Raw genomic sequence first — 18,753 nt, 5'->3', positions numbered from 1 at the left:
AACAATTTTTCTTTGTCATTTGCATGTGGATTAAAATATCCATCTTCTATTAACTAAAAGAGTGCATGTGCTATTTCTGGAAGGGACACTTTTTGCCTAATGGTGCTCTGAAAAAGTTCCTGTTTGTGAAAAGCTATTGACAAGCCTGTCTCCTAAGGGGGATTTTGCATATCACAACAGTAATGTATTCACTGCAATAAGCAGCTGTTAATTCTACCTTATAAAAACCAAGGCTACCATTCATGTTTTGAAAGCCTCTTTTATTTTCTTCTTCCTGTATTTAATCAATGAATGAAACTTTCCTCATTGGTAGGATTGTACTACATTTCTGTCCTAAACATCTGTGAAGTCACTGTGATTTAGCCTGCACTGTGATAAACTTTCACAGATAGCCCATGCCTGTATTTATTACATAACGTATCCGGGGCACATGAACACATTTGAAAAAAGAGAGGAACAGGATAATTATTTATTCCTTTTGTTGGAAGAGCTGAGAGGCACACTGGCTTGGCAGAGACAAAGGGAATCACCGTGGCAAGTCGTTTCCAAGTGTGGATTCTAACATGTATAGACAGATCTGCATATCCCAGATGAATTACCTTATACTTACCCGTCTCAAGCCTTCTCAGGCAGGCCATTGTTTATTTTAAAAATATTTTATAAATGTCATATGATAATGGGAACCTGTAGGCATTTTAATGCAATTTGTGAACTTCCTTTTCAAGAACTTAACAAGAAAGAAACCAGAAGGAAGATAGCACTAAACCCCCTAGCATGCAGTAGACGCAATTTGGCATTTTAATCCCCAAATGCTTTATCTTCTAGTTGTGAGTACTGCAATTGTAAGCCAGCAAAAAGTATTCAGGAAATACTCCCCTTTATTGGAAAAGGGATGCTGTAACAGAGCACTGATGTTTTCCTTTTGCACCCTTGCGTCGACACTGAAAAAGCCTTTCTCAATTTTTCATAGCTAGCCCATGTAATTAGCATTCTCCCTGTAATTGCTTCATCTCATCCAATACTAGAGAAAACTTCCCTCTTATATGATAGGAGCAGACTGCATTAGAGAGCTATGCTGATGCTATCAGCAGAGAAGGACAGGTTGTGACATATAATTTACGAGCATTTTTTCAAATGCTATCTCTCTTTTGAAGACTCTTGTATAGAAAAAAAAGGTATTGTTAACTGTAGGAGAAAGCTCACCCGAAAGTCAGCAATAAGAAAACAATTTTCTCTCTTTTGAGGTTGCCTCATTTCTTCCAAATAACAGGCTCAGCTGCAGATCTCTGCATCCCAGACTTAAAAGGCTGCAGAAAGGAGTCCTGCCTCTCCTGCATATGCAAAACAAGTTTTACACAATCATGCCTTGTGCTGTTTATTAAAGGGATCTACATCAAATGAAAAACAACCCTGCTCACAGGCATATGTAAAAACAAATTCAGAAGGTAGAGATACAAAACAGTCATTTTCAGAGCCATCAAAGAAAGACAAGATCTGCACCTTGTTTTAAAAAGTTAATTTTTGGAACTTCAGGGCAAAATTTCAGACATAGTGGAGCTCATTTTTGAAAATCAGTGAGAAAGTGCAGTGGTAGCATTTGCTTTCAGGAGTGTGCATTATCAAGAATTACAAATAAGTAAATGATTCCATGTTTTGATCTGATATTTTCACTTCTACATTACCTGTAAATCAAGAAGGTCTCAAATAACACAGGTCCCCTCTAAGGCTTTATTCCATTATTTAAAAATTTTAATTTTATTTCCTAATTGAAAGCAGCAAGGAACTGTTCTTGTTGTTGCCCCATATGGATGATGCAGCATCCATTCAAAAGAGCCATTCTGGGGAAGGCTTGACCAGGGAGATAAACATTACCAAGTAAGCTGAGTATTATAGAAATTTCAGCCACAAGCTTCTTTATCTGCTTTGCAATTATCTGCTAGAGAGCTCTTTCATTTTTTGGTGATACTATATAGAAATTCTTCCTTGGTCACAGTTCAGAGACAGAATCATGTAGTTATGACTAATGGGAAAAGGAAAGGAGATTGGGGAGAATGAAGAATGCAGTTGTATTGATCAGCAGGATACAGACCACAGCCTAAAATTACCCTGTAGCATTTTATAGTAGAGCCATAATACTTGCAGAATTAAAGAAAATTGCTCGAATGAAAAAAGAGCTCAAAAAAAAATACTTCATTCAAAAATCTTCGTCAGTGCAGACTGTTGTCATTCAACTGACAAGAGAAATGTATTATGGATTAACAATTATATAATGGTTTTCAGTCCAGGGTTGTGTTTGTGGGGGATAAATAGAAAAGAGCTTTTCATAAATCTAATACGTCAGACCACAGAGCTTCACTGTTCCATTGCTGTATTAGACTGACACGCTTTCCCTGTCTTAGGTGCTCTTTCCTTGGTGAATAAACCCACAAACCTTGCAATAATAGGTTAATTATAAGGCTCTTTGCTGAGCCCAGATTTCAGGGCTGGATGCAGAACTTTGCTGTAGCTGAGCAGTGCAAGGCATGTTCAGGCAGCTCTCCCTTCTGCAGGGCTGCAGCTGCGTTATTAAGGCTGGTTTCAAAATAGATGTGCTCTCAGCATATGCTGATATACAGGTCATGCAGACAAGGATGATTATCAAATATTATTCAAGAGGGAAGTTTCCAGCTTGCAAACAGTAATGTTGGATGCTGTGTTAACTTCATTCTGTGAATAAGGAGCTTGCTCAGGTCTCCCACATGATGTGCTCATTTAAATAGAGAGTTAGACTAAAATTATCTGGCTTGCTGCAAGGAATATCACTGCTGCCAGCACACCCAAGAACTACAGTGGGCTATTATTACATTTGGGCCCACTGTACTTTTCACAAGTGTAGGCAGAGGCAGCTTCTGCCACCTTTCAAAGCAGGGATTGCATTTGCCCAGCTCACATTTTCAGCTGAGGAGACACTGGAAAATGACTCTTGCATAGAGCCCTCACAAAGCCCAAAAAGGCAGGGTGCTACTTGGAGACATCAGATGGAAACAGCAGCCAGGGCTGTGGTTGTCATGACTTTTCCTCTGGATTTTCTTACTGCCAGACTTTGGCAGTGGATTCCTAAAAATATTTTATGTGCATATATATTTTCAAACAAGTAAACATAGTTGCAGAAAGAGGACTGCAGGCTCAGGCCAGTGCAGAAGTGAGACTGAGGAGTGAGGCCATTTTAAGAAATAGCCAGAACTACACATCTTGGCATGGATTTTGTTTTGAGGATGCACATGAAGGTACTGTCCTAAATACAGAGGTTTTCTGAAACCAGGCCTTTATCACTCTGATCCAAGAAACATAAGAGACATAACACAGAATCTCTTATAGTTCACTTTTAATAGTAATAATAAAAAATTTTCTATGCCACATGAACAACATTGGCCTAAACAAAACTGTATTACAGCCTTTACCACTGACCTTTGGAAACCGCCTCCAGATGAAGTTCTAAATACAGGCAAACATACAATTCTTTCTTTGCTTATAGAAGAAAGGGTTATTCATAGGGAAAAAGTAAAAATATTCCAGACCTAACTCCTTCCTGAGCTCTAGAAAACCTCATCTCCATTCTTTCCATAACTTGGTTATCAGAAAACAAGACTAGATAAGGAAATGAAAAGATGGGTGTGCTACGGTGCCTCTCCCTCATTCAGCTCCCAGGACATAAATCTGCAGCTCACTGCTGCTCTTTTGGATGGATGCTGCATCATCCACACAGGCAACACGAAGAAAAGTCGCTGCTGCTTTCAGTTAGGAAATAAAATAAAAATGTTGGAATAATGGAATAAAGCCTTAGAGGGGACTTGTGTTATTTGAGGCCTTTTTGATTTACAGGTAACGTAGAAGTGAAAATATCTTGATAGTGTTCTGCATCTGGGGAACCTGCCTTATCTATAAAAACACTTCAGACACCAATAATCAGAGAAAACAGCACCAACCAGCACCCTCAGGGTTCTACAATTCTTACCATCTCTCCATGGCTGAGAAAAGTCCATTTTTAAGGATTTAAAAGTATGAAGGAATTCTGGGCCCAGTACATTCTGGGAGCAGTGGAGTGACAGACTGCAATAAGCCCTCCCAAACATCAACTGAGCACGACTGCAGCAACTCAGCTTGAGCAGAGTCACCTCTGGGGGAGACAATCCTGGCCACCAGCAGCACTGTGAGAAGCCATCTCCACCCAGATCCTGGGGAAAAGGACAGAGACAGACTGGGCAGGCAAGTCAAGATTTTGGTAGGGCAAAGTGAGGCAACTTTAGACCCACTGTACTGGAAGCCCATTTAATCAGAAAAGGTTTATTCAGTAAACTGCAAATAAATGCTTCCTGCCCAATATCTATGTCTGGGTGGGGCTTTTTGCACAGCTGTCTCTTGTTTTTCTAAATAAATCACATGAGCAACATTTTCTGGGACGGGGAAGTGTTCCCTGTGGTCTCATCTGCCTATTTAGAAGTCCTCTGAGTTGGCTATTAGAAAGGAAACCAATACCTGTTATCCAATGTATGCCTCTGCCTCCAGCTCTGAGTGCACACTACTTAATTAGAAGACCCTGTATTTCAAACTCCAGCAACAGCAGAATTTTGTTGCATTTTAGCCCAGAAACAAGGACACCAAAATTAGAGCAATTGTCTGAATAATAATTTTTTTTTGTTTGTTCCACTTAATATTCAAAATCAAAGTGAAGTGGCCTCTAAAAGACAATCTAATATTTATAGTGTGTATGATTATAAAGCACTTAGGCTGAAAATTATGTTGCAGATGTTCATGTGGGAACTCAGCAATGCTGAAAAATTCCAAAAGGAAGCAGAAAAAAAAAGAAAACAAACTGGAAACTGACCAGAAGATCCTTTATATGTAAAAACCTTTTATGCATCTATGTTTTTGTCAGAATGTGCTGACTCTAATTTCAGTTCTCCAAATCTGAATATTAAAGTGCCTCAAAGAGAACGGTTACTTATTTATATGAAATGGAAAGAAAAACCAGAAAAGCTAAAAAGACTGGCAATTCACTAGGGCACAGTTGCATGTCAATCAAAGATTAAGGGAAAGCTTAATCAGGACCTAATCACAGAGCATTGTTGGAGGAATGTCCAGTGACACCTGGGCTGGTGGCACAGGTGTGCACAATGTGTGCCCAGCACAAACTTGCTCTGGTTCTCTCTGGAACAATTATTTTCAGGCATTTTTGAAAGGATGATGTGAAAATCTTGTCAGTCCAGAAAAGCCCTGCTGGCAGTCCTGCACCACATGGAGAACCCCTGGAGACCTGGGAGGGCCATGTCAGCCACTGCAGGATGGACACAGGTTAACCTGGACACAGGAAACTGATCTCCCCCTCTTGCTCACAGGTTTCCTTGGCCTTGAAGACTACCACAAATTTCTGTGTGACATTCTGAAAATAAAATGCATAAGAGTATGTACTTGTAAAATGCTCCTTGGAAGCATCCATTCCCTTTCAATAACATTAGTAACACTCCCTTCAATCCTATCTCCTTCTATGCTGCCATGCTCTCCCAGGCTAGGTTAACTAGGATACACATTTTTGTATTTAAATAAACTAGATAGATAAAAAGGATAATATGACAGAAACTACTTTATAAGACCACAAAAGAATATAATACAAAAACTCACTTGTTGGCAGGGTGTTTCTCCCCAAACCCCTATTAATAAAATCTAAAATGCCAATATTTACAGTATGCCCAGTCAAGGCTGGTTTTGCTACAGAAAACAGCTTATCCTATCCATATCTCTGATCTTTCTCGCTCCTCCATCTGTCAGGTCACAGAGTTACAACATTAACCTTAGGAAATGTCACTTTATTCCAGAGAAAATGAGTCACTTGACAGGCAGCCAGCGCTGAGGGGAGTGGGAGAGGACAGGGGTAGGAGGCAAACACTGATGCACTCACACTGCAAATTACTGCAGGTGCCTAAAACCAGTCCAGCTATTCTGGCTCTTTCTAAAGCAAGAAATCAGGGAGAAGTGGCCTACAGGCAATGTTCCATGGAGACAAAAAGAGCTTATGTTTGTACTGCAAGGTGACTCGAGCCAGACCTTTTGCAAGGAAACAGGGATTATTAAGTAATTTTGGAAAACGTCACATCTCATCCCCATAGAAAAATACATAACTGAAGCAAGAGAAATTAACCCTGTCATGTCAGAAACTATGTGTTGCAGAATATCAGATGTACTGCAGTGAGGCAGCATAAGCAGAGATCCAAAAGCACATTAAAAATTTGAGATCTAGAAAAATTCAGAAAAATTATTTTATTTGATTCACGCAGGCTGCATTTAGAGAACATAGTGATGATATGTAAATACCAGAATTAGGAAACAGAACTGGGTCAGATCTGATGAAGCACCTCTTTGTTATTCAGCAGTGTAGTTATTTTATAAAATTAGGCAAGGCCAAGAAAAATGGGCTGACAGGAAGCAAATGCTCCATGCCATAAGTACTTGAGGCCTAACAGAGTTATCCCAACAGAGCTGAGTACAGATACTGCCTTGTCAGAATCTCTGGCAAATTCAAACTTCCTCTCCCAATCTATGTTCAAACTCTATGTTTCAAGTAAAGTTTATCACAAAATCACTGATAAGGAAATGAAGAGCAAACATGGGCAGATTTTTTTTTCTACTCTGAACTCTCATACGAAACCTTAAGGTAAAAAGCAAGTACATGCCTCTGTCCTTCTGAAGGTTCCCTAGGCTTACTTTTTTGTTGCTTTGCAAAAATGACTTATGTGAATGCAAAATAGTAATGAAAATGAGCAAAAAGTTGTTTGATCCCAGAAATGAGAGGCAGAATGTAATCCAAGTGGTACCAGAACAGCAACTGTTAAGGTTGAACCTAAAATGAATTTAATACATCTAATTCCAAACCTGATCTTCATTTACATCTGGCTGCAACATCTGAAACAATATTATCATTATATTTGTTTTTAATTACTACTTAAACAATGGAAATGAAGAAATTAGAATTTTGCTTAAGATTGCTCAAGTCTGAATATGTTCTTAAAGCAGAGTGATAAGTATCAGACTGAGAAAACATTCTGAAAATTTGCATTAAATGACAAAACCCCAAACAAACCAATCCAAATATCTTTTCTGATATTATTCTCCTAATTCTAAATTTCAAGACTTTAAATTCTAACTCATGAAAACCTGTTTTGTTCTTCTGTTTTGTGAGATATTTGTTTGGTTGTAGAATATATACTATCAATATAGCACATATGTAGAATTTATACTATCATAAACACTGGCAAAAATTTCAGGTTTTAATTAGTATGCATTTAAAGAGCAGAATATGAAGCATACAGTCACTCTGATGATTTATAGCCAGGGCTTGTTTGAACAAAACCAGCAAATATTTTTTTTGTTTACCTTTAAAGTCTGAGAGTGGCTAATTTCTGTTACAAAAGAAATTATTCAAAGTACTCAATTCATTTAATTATAATCAAAACCAGATGACATTCAAAGTCAAACACAACCAAAAGCATTAGTAAGGTAAATGCTCTTTGAGTCTGATGTATAAATGACTTCACTTCCAGGCTGATTTTTTACATACAGTAATTTTACTGAAATCACATTAGGTCATGAATCTGTTCGTGAGTCAAAGGAAAAAGTTCTTATCATCCTCTTCTTGCTTATACTGCTGACACAAGAGAGACTTTCAGCCAAGTCTTCCTCACAAATTCTGAAGTGTTACAACTGGCCCCAGAGTGTGTGAAAGAGCTTCTGTGCCGCTGCCAAAGGTTGTGTTTCTGCCAGAACAGTCTACTTGTGTATTACCAAAGTGATTTCAAACTGACTTTTCTTGCTTTTAAAAGCACTGGATTGCAATTTAGATCTTCACACTGAAGCTGATTACAGCCTGCTGTTACACGTGGCACTTGACTCAGTCATCTTCTCCAGCTATTAAGTGAGCTGGGTTTAGCTACAACCCAGAAGTGGATGGTGGAAACCATAATTTTTTTACAGCTTTGCTTTGAGAAGGGAGTGCTATGAACTTGGAAAGCTGTCAGTTTAACTTCCTGGAATTTTACTCATTTGTTATCTTACACAAGCCCAGCTGACCTGCTGCAAACAGTGGAACTTATTTCCTCTAAATTCAGAGACAGATTCAACAGCTTTACAAATTTTAACAAATTGTGTTCTTTCTTCTCTTCTATTCCTTAATTATTTTCTCTAACTTGAGTGTTGGTCTCTGTGTCCTTTCTCATTACAGGAGCACATAGTGCAGTTATAAATACCACGGGGTGCTGGGAGTTCCATTACCTGCAATAAGAGGTGTGACATTTGCAAGTCCTTCCAAGAACAATAACTGTGATCACTGCTTGAGTGGGTGATGGTTATAAGATAACCACAGCAATCTGTAGTTACACCAGTCTAAACTGGAAGGTACTTCACAATGGTTTTACTGCCTTTCCTAGCAGTTAGAAGACAAAGTCTCTTGGCAAAATCATCTATTTCTGTACCCAGTGCACCATCTTTTCATTCATCAGTGCACTGCAGTGCCTCAAGATATGGTTTGTTACTTACCAAGGAGCTGTGCTCTCAAAAAAAAATTATTTTCAGAAGTAAGTTCCCCTTGGACAAAACCCACAGGTCACATTGGTCACCCTTGCCATTACACAACAGTCTGGCACATCTGTAATATTTCAGCAACTCTTTCATGGAACACTGGCACCAAAGGCAATACATACACTTTAGGAACCCTGTTCACCAGGGATAATTGTTACCAAGGAGCTGTGCTCTCACTGGTAAGAGAAAAGTGAGCTGTTTATAAAAATGGACTGTCAGTGTTCCTGCTTTTGCAGCTCTCTGAGGCATGAGATTGCATGGCCTGATTTCCTGTTAACACTCATTAATACTTTCCCATTGCCACACTTGCCAGTACTTTTATCAAATTGTTCCTATATTAAGCATGGCTTGATGAAATTCTTGATTTGACAACAGTAAGAAATAAAGCAGAGATCTCTCCTAAAATAAGTTTTCCTTTATCACATAAAATACAGGTTTATATAGACACAGCAGGGTGATTTCCTACAGAAATTTCAAAGGAATAAAAACAATTTCAAGACTATTGTGTAGCAAGTTCCACTTTTTGCTGACATTTCCAAGAGGTGATGATGGTTCTTGGGATTAGTGGTACTACATGAGGCAGTTCTCCTCAAGGTCTGTCACACAGTATGCTGCAAATAGGTGGTTACCCAAAGAATAGCAAAAGAGATGCTAAGGTTACAAAAAGAAATGCCTTTTAGAGATGTTTTCAGTGCAGAGGCAAGGCATGGAGGTTGCACAACCCCAGATAATCACCCAGGACACAAGTGAACTGGTGACTTGTGACAGCATGAGAAAACAGGCAGAGAGGTCAAATATTAAATGGCGCCAAACCGAATGATTCTGGCTCCCATCACTATATGAGGAGGAAAAGAAAGAAATTACCAATTATTTTACAGCCCTCTGTCTGTTTTGCAATCATTAACCAGGTAGTCATTGTAAAGAGTTGGTGATGTAAATGAACCACCCATTTTGCAAATAGAAATATGACTGTTACTGTCAAAGGCAAGGAAAAAATTCAGAAACAACTGTCCCAGTTTTACACTCATCCCAAGAGGGTTTCACATCAAACTATTGCTTTTAAAAAGGTAGAACTGTGAAGAATGTGTTGGGTTATCCCACATCAGCTGAGTATTTTACAAGTGTCTGAGGTTGACAAATTCACAGCTATAATTTTAACAGCACAGTATTTAAAGGCAAACAGCAGGCAGACAATGTGGATTCAGGGCTCTATTTCCTATTTTTTTCCCCTATGTTTACATGTTTTAGCTTTGCAGGACACTCCCATATTTAGAGGAAGATTAAGACATTATTTTGCCCCAATTGCAAATGTAACAGCACCAAAGTAGGTCAGTGCCATTTATTAGAAATGAGTGTCTTAGTGAAAACAATATATTTATCTTGTTGCCCTTAGAGGAAAAATATCTACAGATTTTAGTGGAAGAAAGGACATTTTTCTACTAGATTTTGAACATAAATTTATTAAAAACTTTCCTTTTTTTTTCCTAATGAACTTAGAAGGTGCCCCTCTTGAACCATAGAAACTAAACAAACTTCCTCTCTGAGCTATATGGTGTTAAGACCCAAACTAAAAATAGTAGCAATCTTTCCTTTTATACAGTGTGCAAGGAATAAGTAGAATTAGATATGTGATTATACAAGTTTATGAGTTGTTCCCAGGACAGATTCAGGGTTTTTCCCCCTGTGCAGCACAGCAGAAATCACCAGGACAGGCACAGGGCAGCAGGTGACTGACAGGGCACGCTGGAGATGAGCCCAAGACTCAGAGATATTTCTACTGAAAATATTTCCACCCAGTCTGTATCAGCGAGGTACAAACAGAGCAAAGACAACTCTTTAAGTAGCCATGCACTTGTTTTACAGCCTGCCCACCCTGGCTGCCCCCTCCATTAGAGCACTTTGCTGTGCTCCAGGAGCTCTCCTGCAGGCAGTTCCATTTATGAACTGTTTGCTCTCTGCTCGCCTCGCAGCCATCACTCACTGCAAGGGAGAGGGAGCATGGGGAAGAAAAACAGCTCTCCCCAAATGCCCTCATAAATTCACAAGGAGAAATAACTGTGCAGCACTACCCAAACCCTTTAGTTTTATTAATGGCAGGAAGGCAGTATTTCTTTCCAATAAATGTCCTCAGCTTCACCTCCTGGTTGAAATGGAAGATGCTCCATGTTGGACAGTCCTACTTGCCTCGTTATTACAACTCCTGCAAAATATTAAATCATGTAATCTGCTTCACAGCACTGCCTGTGGCAGAAATACACTCTAGGAGAACAAGTAAACAATGTGGGAGTTTGAGCACCAGCAATTTTCCCTGAAAGAAGGGCCAGAAAACAAGTGTAGCTGTAATATTCTGCAGTGGCTGATACTCCTGCCCTAAACCAGGCTTTAGAACTTGCACTGCTCAAGCATTTGTTTGTTTTGTTGTTTTTTTCAAGCCTCAGAGCATAAACAGGTTACTGAAACATGGAACATGGTGCTATTAGCAAGAACATCACCCATTCATTTTTTTACAACCGATCTCTAAGTGGGAGGTTCCTTGTGATGTTTTTTGCAAAATCTGAGAACAAGTTTGCAACTCTCCAATGTGCTGCACATGCTTTGTTCATGTATGTCCCCAGTGTGGAACATACTCTCCTAAAGCAAGTCTGCATTTTTTTTCCTTTTTAGGGGAGGCAGCAGGACACAGGATGGAAATGGCATCAAAACACATTTTCCGCAAGAATTACGTGAAGTCCATCCTGCACAACTTAACATTTTTAATCACTCCCAAGCAGATACCTTATGTGAGAAACAGAGCTAAAATGATGTGTTTACTGAGTGGTGGCAAGCCCAAAATAGCACAAACTGGATGAACTCAAGTATCTGCTTAATTCCAGTTAAATATAGGAGAACTTGTATAATTTCAGCCTTCAATACCCTCACCTGGCACTACTCACTTCTGAGCTTTGTGTGGTAAGCACTCCAAGATCAGCTTTCAGATGGTCCTGGAAATGGAAAAATGGAATTCGTGGACCCTGTGGATGGCCCAGCCCCTGGGATGACAATATCTCCTGCAATAGTGATGGGGCTGATATTGATCCACCTATTTTTGTACTACTTCATCATCTCTGATAGAATGGTATGACTCAACATTATGGCCAGATTCATGGAAGCTTCTGCAGGGGGTGTCCACATCTGGAATAATCTCTTTCTCATCACTGAATTTCAGGTCACTTTAAATACGAGGGATACAGGACAGTGATGTTTTGCACATGATGAAAAAATTATAAAAACCAAGCAAAGGTAAAAAAGACATTGCAAAAACAGCAGAAAGTAACTGTATGATAGAAGAACTTTGAAAAATTAATTTTTAGGTAAACTAGAGGCAACTACTTCACAAGTACATCGTACAAGAAACATATCATTGGGGAGACAGCAGCTGGGATGAAGCATGCAGGAAAAAGTTCCATTTTTTACCATGGATTTGCAATTGATGATGGGGACACTACAATGCATACAAGGTCACCTCACTTGTCACTGAACTGGAGTTGCCTGTAGAGTGGAAGGTTGTTACTGATTAAGAGCAGATAGCAACATTATAAAAAACAGCTTTGAGCAATGGATTTCAAAAAGCTGTACGGGGGAATTTCAGGCAGGCAGAATGTAATTATCCATTTGGAGCTCAGCCAGATACACATAACTCTGAACTCTATGTTTGCTGCCAATCTAAATAGCAGCACATCCCCACCATTTGCAGTGGCAGGACTGCTAGCTAGGCAGCTCTCAGATTAAGCACTGGGTACCTTGTGATCTGTGTGCAGGATGGCTATAGCAAACTCTGCTGTCTGGGAAGCAAAAGGCAGCAAAAAAAAAGCCAGAAAAGTATCAGGCAGCATGACAAACACTCTGCTACTTTGAAGTCAAGGGCTGATCCCTTTTCACACATTACAGATGTAAAAAGTTATTTGGCATATCAACCTTCTTGCAAGCAACTGCAGCCATCTGGCTTTGCTTCAAAGCTCCCACCCAGGCAGCTCCTCTGCGTGGACAGCCCCTGGGGAGCCTCCCACCTTGCTGACAGCTCCAGCAGATGGGTGCTCTCTCCTCCCTGCTCCTAAATCCCTGCTTTGACTCACAGCAGCTTTCTGTTTCCAGACGTCCTGCTGGAGCTGGAAACAAGTGCCAACTGAATCAGATCTTTTCAACAAGACACACTCCAAACGATGTTCTCAGCACTTAACAGGCCATCTTACAATCCTCTTGGCACATGCTCTCAGTCTGTTTTCCTGCAGCTACTGGATTCTCCACACTGTGCTGCTCATTGGAAGAGACAGGCACATTATCCATGTTAGCCACATGGGCTGGAAAGCTGCCCTCAGAGCCCATCCAGATCACTTCAGTGCTGAATCCAGGATGCTCTTTTCATCCAGCATATTCAAGCACCATTTCAGAGAGCAGCAGAGTAGACTTAGAGCAAGTAAAACCCTCCCCACATCCTGAACTGTTTTTCCTCCTGACTTACTAGACAGAGCATAAATGATTTTTGCTGGTTTCTGAGCACTTTGTCTTTCAAGGAATGGTTAGAGCTTGAAGAACCCAGAGTAGTAAACCTCAGAAATTCATAAGGGAAAATACATGATACACTGGGAGCATGTTTCTTGCTATCCAAATTAGAATTATAGTTGTATCATTTATAAACATATAAGATTTATGTATTCTCCTTCATTTCCTGCTTCAGGGGATGAACCTGTTCTGAATTGAGAGCTTGAAAGGAAACTCTTGCAAGGTTATGCCCTGAGCTGTTGAATTTAGCGGCACAGAATAATTTACACCAGCCAGGACCCCTGGAGATGCAATGTCCCACACAAGAGCAGGACAAACTTCAGAGGCAGATCAGGTTGCTCTGGGCCTTGTCTACTCAAGTTCTGCATATCTCCAAGGACAGAGGCTCCACAGATACTTCCTAAAGAAATTCAGAGACACACAGACCAGAGGTCTCATAATGGTACCAAAATTCTGCTGTGTGATGGCAATAGTTCTAGGGAGATACTGCCAAAATATCCATATTCATATCCTAATCCTCCTTGAGGTAAAAGGAAAGGTGAGAGACTTGCAAAGGATGATTTGTGAGAATCTGAGATAACACAAGGAACCTGTCTCTTGTAATTAGGTAAACTGTCTAGGGAAATAAGTGTACAAGCTCAATGCTTTAAATTAAGCATCTACCCCTAGGAGATACAAATATCCAAAAAAGGGTAAACAACAATTTCTAAAAATCCAGAAAACCTTGCAAAAATAGCACCATCCACTATAACTGTAGCACTATGGATGTCCAGAGTTTGAACTGCTGAACATATTTAGAAATCTCCCCAATTTCAGACTACCCTCCTTGTTTCACATAACTGAGCCAGTCAGACACAATATAAAATGCAAGTGTTTTAGAAGAGGTGGGCATGACCTGAAAGCTACAGCCTTTTATTCAAGTAACATTTTTTTTTTTTAAGAGCCACTTGAAATTGTACTAGATAGTAGAAAAAGGGTAGGGGAAGGAATAATGTACTCTTTCTTCTCTCTGCATTGTAAAATCCACTCATGCTCCAGAGAGGAGCAGAATAAAGAGCAAACTTTTCTGCAGCCAGATATGTCTCTAGTTTGTTGTGGGTAGTGTGGCCTAATTTTTAATTACAGTCTAATACATGTTTAGGGCTGTTAACCTAATTGGCTACTGCATCAGAAGTGGGACACCTACATTATTTCCAACACAAAGTTGTTAAGCTATAGTAGAATGATTCAGAGAAGTTTTGTTGGAGTCAAGGATTTGATCAAAATTAATATTCAGGAAAACATGACGCCTATTTTCATTCAGAATTTAGCTGCAATGCCTTTAATACAGCTCCTGTGACAACTTTTTAATTTAACTAACCCCAGCCTTTTTGAAATTGACTGCTAAATTTTTAAATGTGAGTTTAATTGGAAGCTCAGTTAATGGACACAACTAATCAGGAATCATATATTCAGATCAGGATATGACCAAAGAAAAGTGGTCAGCAAAATCAAAACTATGAATTTTTCATTAAAACCTTGGCAGATATGTGAAAACTCTGTGTGATGGCTTTGAGGTGGATCCATCTTCTATAGCAACACATTTCTGGGGCACTGCAGGAAGGATTGGTGACCCCAGCCTGATGAGAGAAGGCTGTGAGAGGTCCAGCCAGACCAACCCTCTGTTTCTAAGCTGCACCAGTGGGTGAGCTGTTCCTGCAGGACTGGTAGGAAGGATAAGGATTAGAGGGGAAGCTAACTCCCCACACCCCAATAAGTGCCAAATAAATAGTTCAGGGGCTATAGGCTGTTATTTGACTGTCAGCAAACAAGAGCCACAGCTATATCAGGCATATTGGATAAATTATTCAAAATACAGCAGTACAACTCTCATCATTTCCTGGCAGAAATCTTTTCCCCTGCTCCTTGACCAGCCCCAGTTAGTCAAGCAGAAACTAGACATGACCATCTCGGTGTGTTCTGGGCTTTGCCTCCTCACTGCCCACCAGATCACTGACAGAAATGAACTAATTCTTTTAGAGAGCCCATGTTGAACAGCTGTGATGGCAAAGTTAGGCTAATGAGAGCAAGAAGCCATAATGTGGTTATGTTACAGAGCTCACTTGGAAGAGCTGCTATCAAGTCCACTAAAACTAGCAATGGCCATGCCACTGAAAAACAAACAATAAATACAGAATGCTGTGCTCTGTGATTTTCTGCATCAATTATTCCAGTTGCCACATATGAGTAGATTTTATTTAAAGGATGGCGCAGGTATTTGAACAGGCTAAGTGGCAAGGAAGCAAAGCCTTATAGAACATTTTAATTTTCAGACTCCCGGTTGTAAAGCAATATATTCTTTCAGCAGCCAACACTGCCAGAGAAGTCAATTTAGTTTTTTATGTGAGCTTACAAATGCAGAGAAAGACTTGTAGCCAAGCAACACATTAAAACAAAAAATTGCTAGTGGCACTGCAGGATAAAACTCCCAAAGCACTGTTCACATTTGCCATCCAGAGCCCCAGAAGTTCGAGCTTGCTTAGGTCACTCTGTGAGCGTGGCTGGGCAGGAGCTGCTGTTTAAACACAGGAACAGGAGTGTTTGTGAGAGTGGCAGCGGCATTTGGCACAGCTGTCAGTCTGAGCTGGGGATGAGCTCCAGATGTTACAGGTCAGGCTCAGAGCTGCCTGGGAGCTCGCAGGGCACCCATAGGGCTGTCCCTGGCTGTGCACAGGTGGTGGTTTCAGCAGAGCTTAATGCCAGACATTTCAGGAGATCAGGAAACTATTACTGAAGCCTTATTTTCAAATGTTCTTGGCAACGTGTGGCTGTTGCTGGGAAACTCCGAGGCAGATTTGCAACAGAGCCCAGGATGGAGTCTTGAGTTCCTGACAATCTGCCACCTTCCCAAGGAAGATTTTTCTGAAGAAATCTGTCCTACCTTGGCCATTCACCATCATTCACATCACAGCAGCCCAAGTATAATTAGAAGAAAGTTAAAGCAAAGAGGTTGAATTTTCTGCAGTGTTTCTAAGTCACAGACTGGTAGAAAACTGTTAGGGATTCCTGTTAGGGATCACTCAAAATACCCCCCTGCTGTTTTCCATAAAGAGAACAGAAAACTGAAAATATAAGAGAAAGTAAGATACAGAATGGCTGCAGCAGCTTTCCTGACTTTTCCCTGCTTTCTCCATGAAACCTGTGCTCACTAACAGCCCAGAAGAGCAGAGGAAGAAGGTGCTTCTGACCAATGAAAGTGAACTTGCAAGCAGGCTAATCTCAGGTGTCCCTGCCATTTCATTTTCCTGGGCCCCTGTCAATGCATTCATCCATGCTGCTGTGATGCACAGAACTCCCTTGCTCTGGAATGTGCTAACACAAGGCTCAGTAATGGCCCTCTTCAGCAAGAATTCCATTGCACATGGTGTATAAAGGGAGATGACAACAGTGACACCCATTTGGTTTCTGACACGAAGATTTGTGTCTCAGTGGATTTATATCATACATGGACTCTGTTCATCCTCCTGGGGGAAAAAAACTATCTTTTCTCATGTTATCCAGTATGACTTTACTCACACTTTCTGATTGAAATAACTTGAAAAACACAATCACAGCTTTACGGATACAGATGGAAAATGGCATTTAACAAAAATGCCGGGTGAGAGGGACCAATCTGATTTTTACCTATGCCTCAGCACATGTTCTATTCTCTCAGGGGCTGTACACGTGCTGGCAGCCCTGTCCCCTGGGGGTTCCTCCTTGGTCAGGCCAGGGAAAGTCTCCAGGGCCAGACTGGCAGTGACCCCTCACTTGCCCAGAGGCCCACGAAGAACACAAAGGAAATCAAGCTGAGGGATGTCACTTTGTGTCAGGAATTGATACTAAATGACAAAGACCCTAGATCAGAAGGCTAAGAGGCTAGAAGCCCTGAGTTTATTGGAATCCCTTCTTTTATATCCTGCTCAGGTGGACCTGACTGGTCATTTAATCAACACATTTCACATGTTTGGCTAATTGAGAAGACACCCTTCGGTAAACATCTTATGAGAAAAACAACTTATTCAAAAAACCACCTGCAGATTATTTACCATTTGTTTATCATTCTTTCTGTCTGCCTCCCTAAAACTTCCCAGACCAATTCATGGCAAAGCTCATTTAGCTTTCTCTCTCTCTATGACCAGACTGTCCTATCCACAGCAGGAGGAACCTTAGCACACAAAAGCAGCTCACTGTGACACAGAGGAGCCATTTGTGCTTTGGGGCTCTTGGAGGGATCAGGGGCCTGCTTGGAGGGTCATCTTGGCCCTTTTCCCACCCCACTGTGCTCCCCAGGCCCAACTGCCACCACTGCTGACCTGTGCATGGCCAAGCCTGGAGCTCCAGCAGTTGATAGAGCCAGCAGAATTAGGGATTATTTTTTAGAGAAATAGAAATTTTATTCTTAAGTTGAAAAATTGAAATCTTAAATTAGGAGAAAAATATCAGGCTCCTTGCTCGGTTCTCCCACGGTTTAAAAACAAAGGATTTTTAAATCCACTTCATGTTCTCAGTCCTCATCTGTGAACCCCCTGTGGGACACACTGCAGCAGAAAGAGGCAGCAATAACTTCAGGGCCTCTGTGTCTATTTGGCAGCCAGTGAACTTGTCAACACAAGGGGATTTACCATGAAGCTCTAGCAGTATAGCCTATTCTGGCATAATTATTGCATAATGATTTTCTTTGACTATTCCACAGGAAAAAACCAGCATGTTTACAGCTAATAATACTCTAGCCTTTATTTCAGTCACAAATGCCACGTTAGGAACAAGCCAAAGTAAAATTTAAATTAATATTTCTTAAAGTACTTATCCCTCTTTACCTCCTGGTAGAAGTGGGATTTTTTGATAATCTCTCTGCATTGTCTCTTACTTCTCTGTAGTAGTAAAAGCCATCTGCACTCAGATGGCTGTTACTTAATATATCTCAACATTAAGGATTTACCACACCTAGGATGTACCAATTCTGTGCCATTTGCACCTTCAAATCCGCCCCCTTTCCCAAGCATCCAGATCAAACAGCCTTGCAGAATGTTCCAAAGCCACTGACCTTGGGTTCTAACAACTTGTAGCAATAGGAGGAACGTAATCTCCAAGCCTACTAGGACACAAGCAATACAGGAATTTAAAGCAGCTTATTGAATAGCACAGAGAAGATGTGTTCCCTGCAGGAAGCAGCACTGTGAAGGCAGACAGACAGACAGCGTCTGCATGGACAGATTTCTCAGTGCTCTGCAGGGCCCCTGCATGGATGGATGGAAAACTCTTTGCAATCCCCATGTCTGGCATTCAGAGCTGCTTCTCAAAGTCCAGTCAGACTCAGAGTAGACACCCACGATGCCCCCTTGTGCCTGTCATCACAGGACAGAATTTGCAATTAGGTGCAGAAGTGAAGGGAACCAACTCTTTCCTATTCCAGTCACACACAGCTCTCCTATGAAACAGATCAAATGCTTGAACACTGCCTCGGATGCAAGCAGGAAGGACAGGCTTAAAGATGTTTTTTTGACCTTTCCTATCTCTATAAAATACTTTAGGGTAAAGCCCAAACATCAGAATTAGTGTATATTCTTCCACTGGTACAAGAAAGAG

This window comes from Geospiza fortis, unplaced genomic scaffold (assembly GCF_000277835.1).
Source record: "Geospiza fortis unplaced genomic scaffold, GeoFor_1.0 scaffold55, whole genome shotgun sequence".
Lineage (NCBI taxonomy): Eukaryota > Metazoa > Chordata > Aves > Passeriformes > Thraupidae > Geospiza > Geospiza fortis.
Note: the sequence above shows the minus strand (reverse complement) of the source record.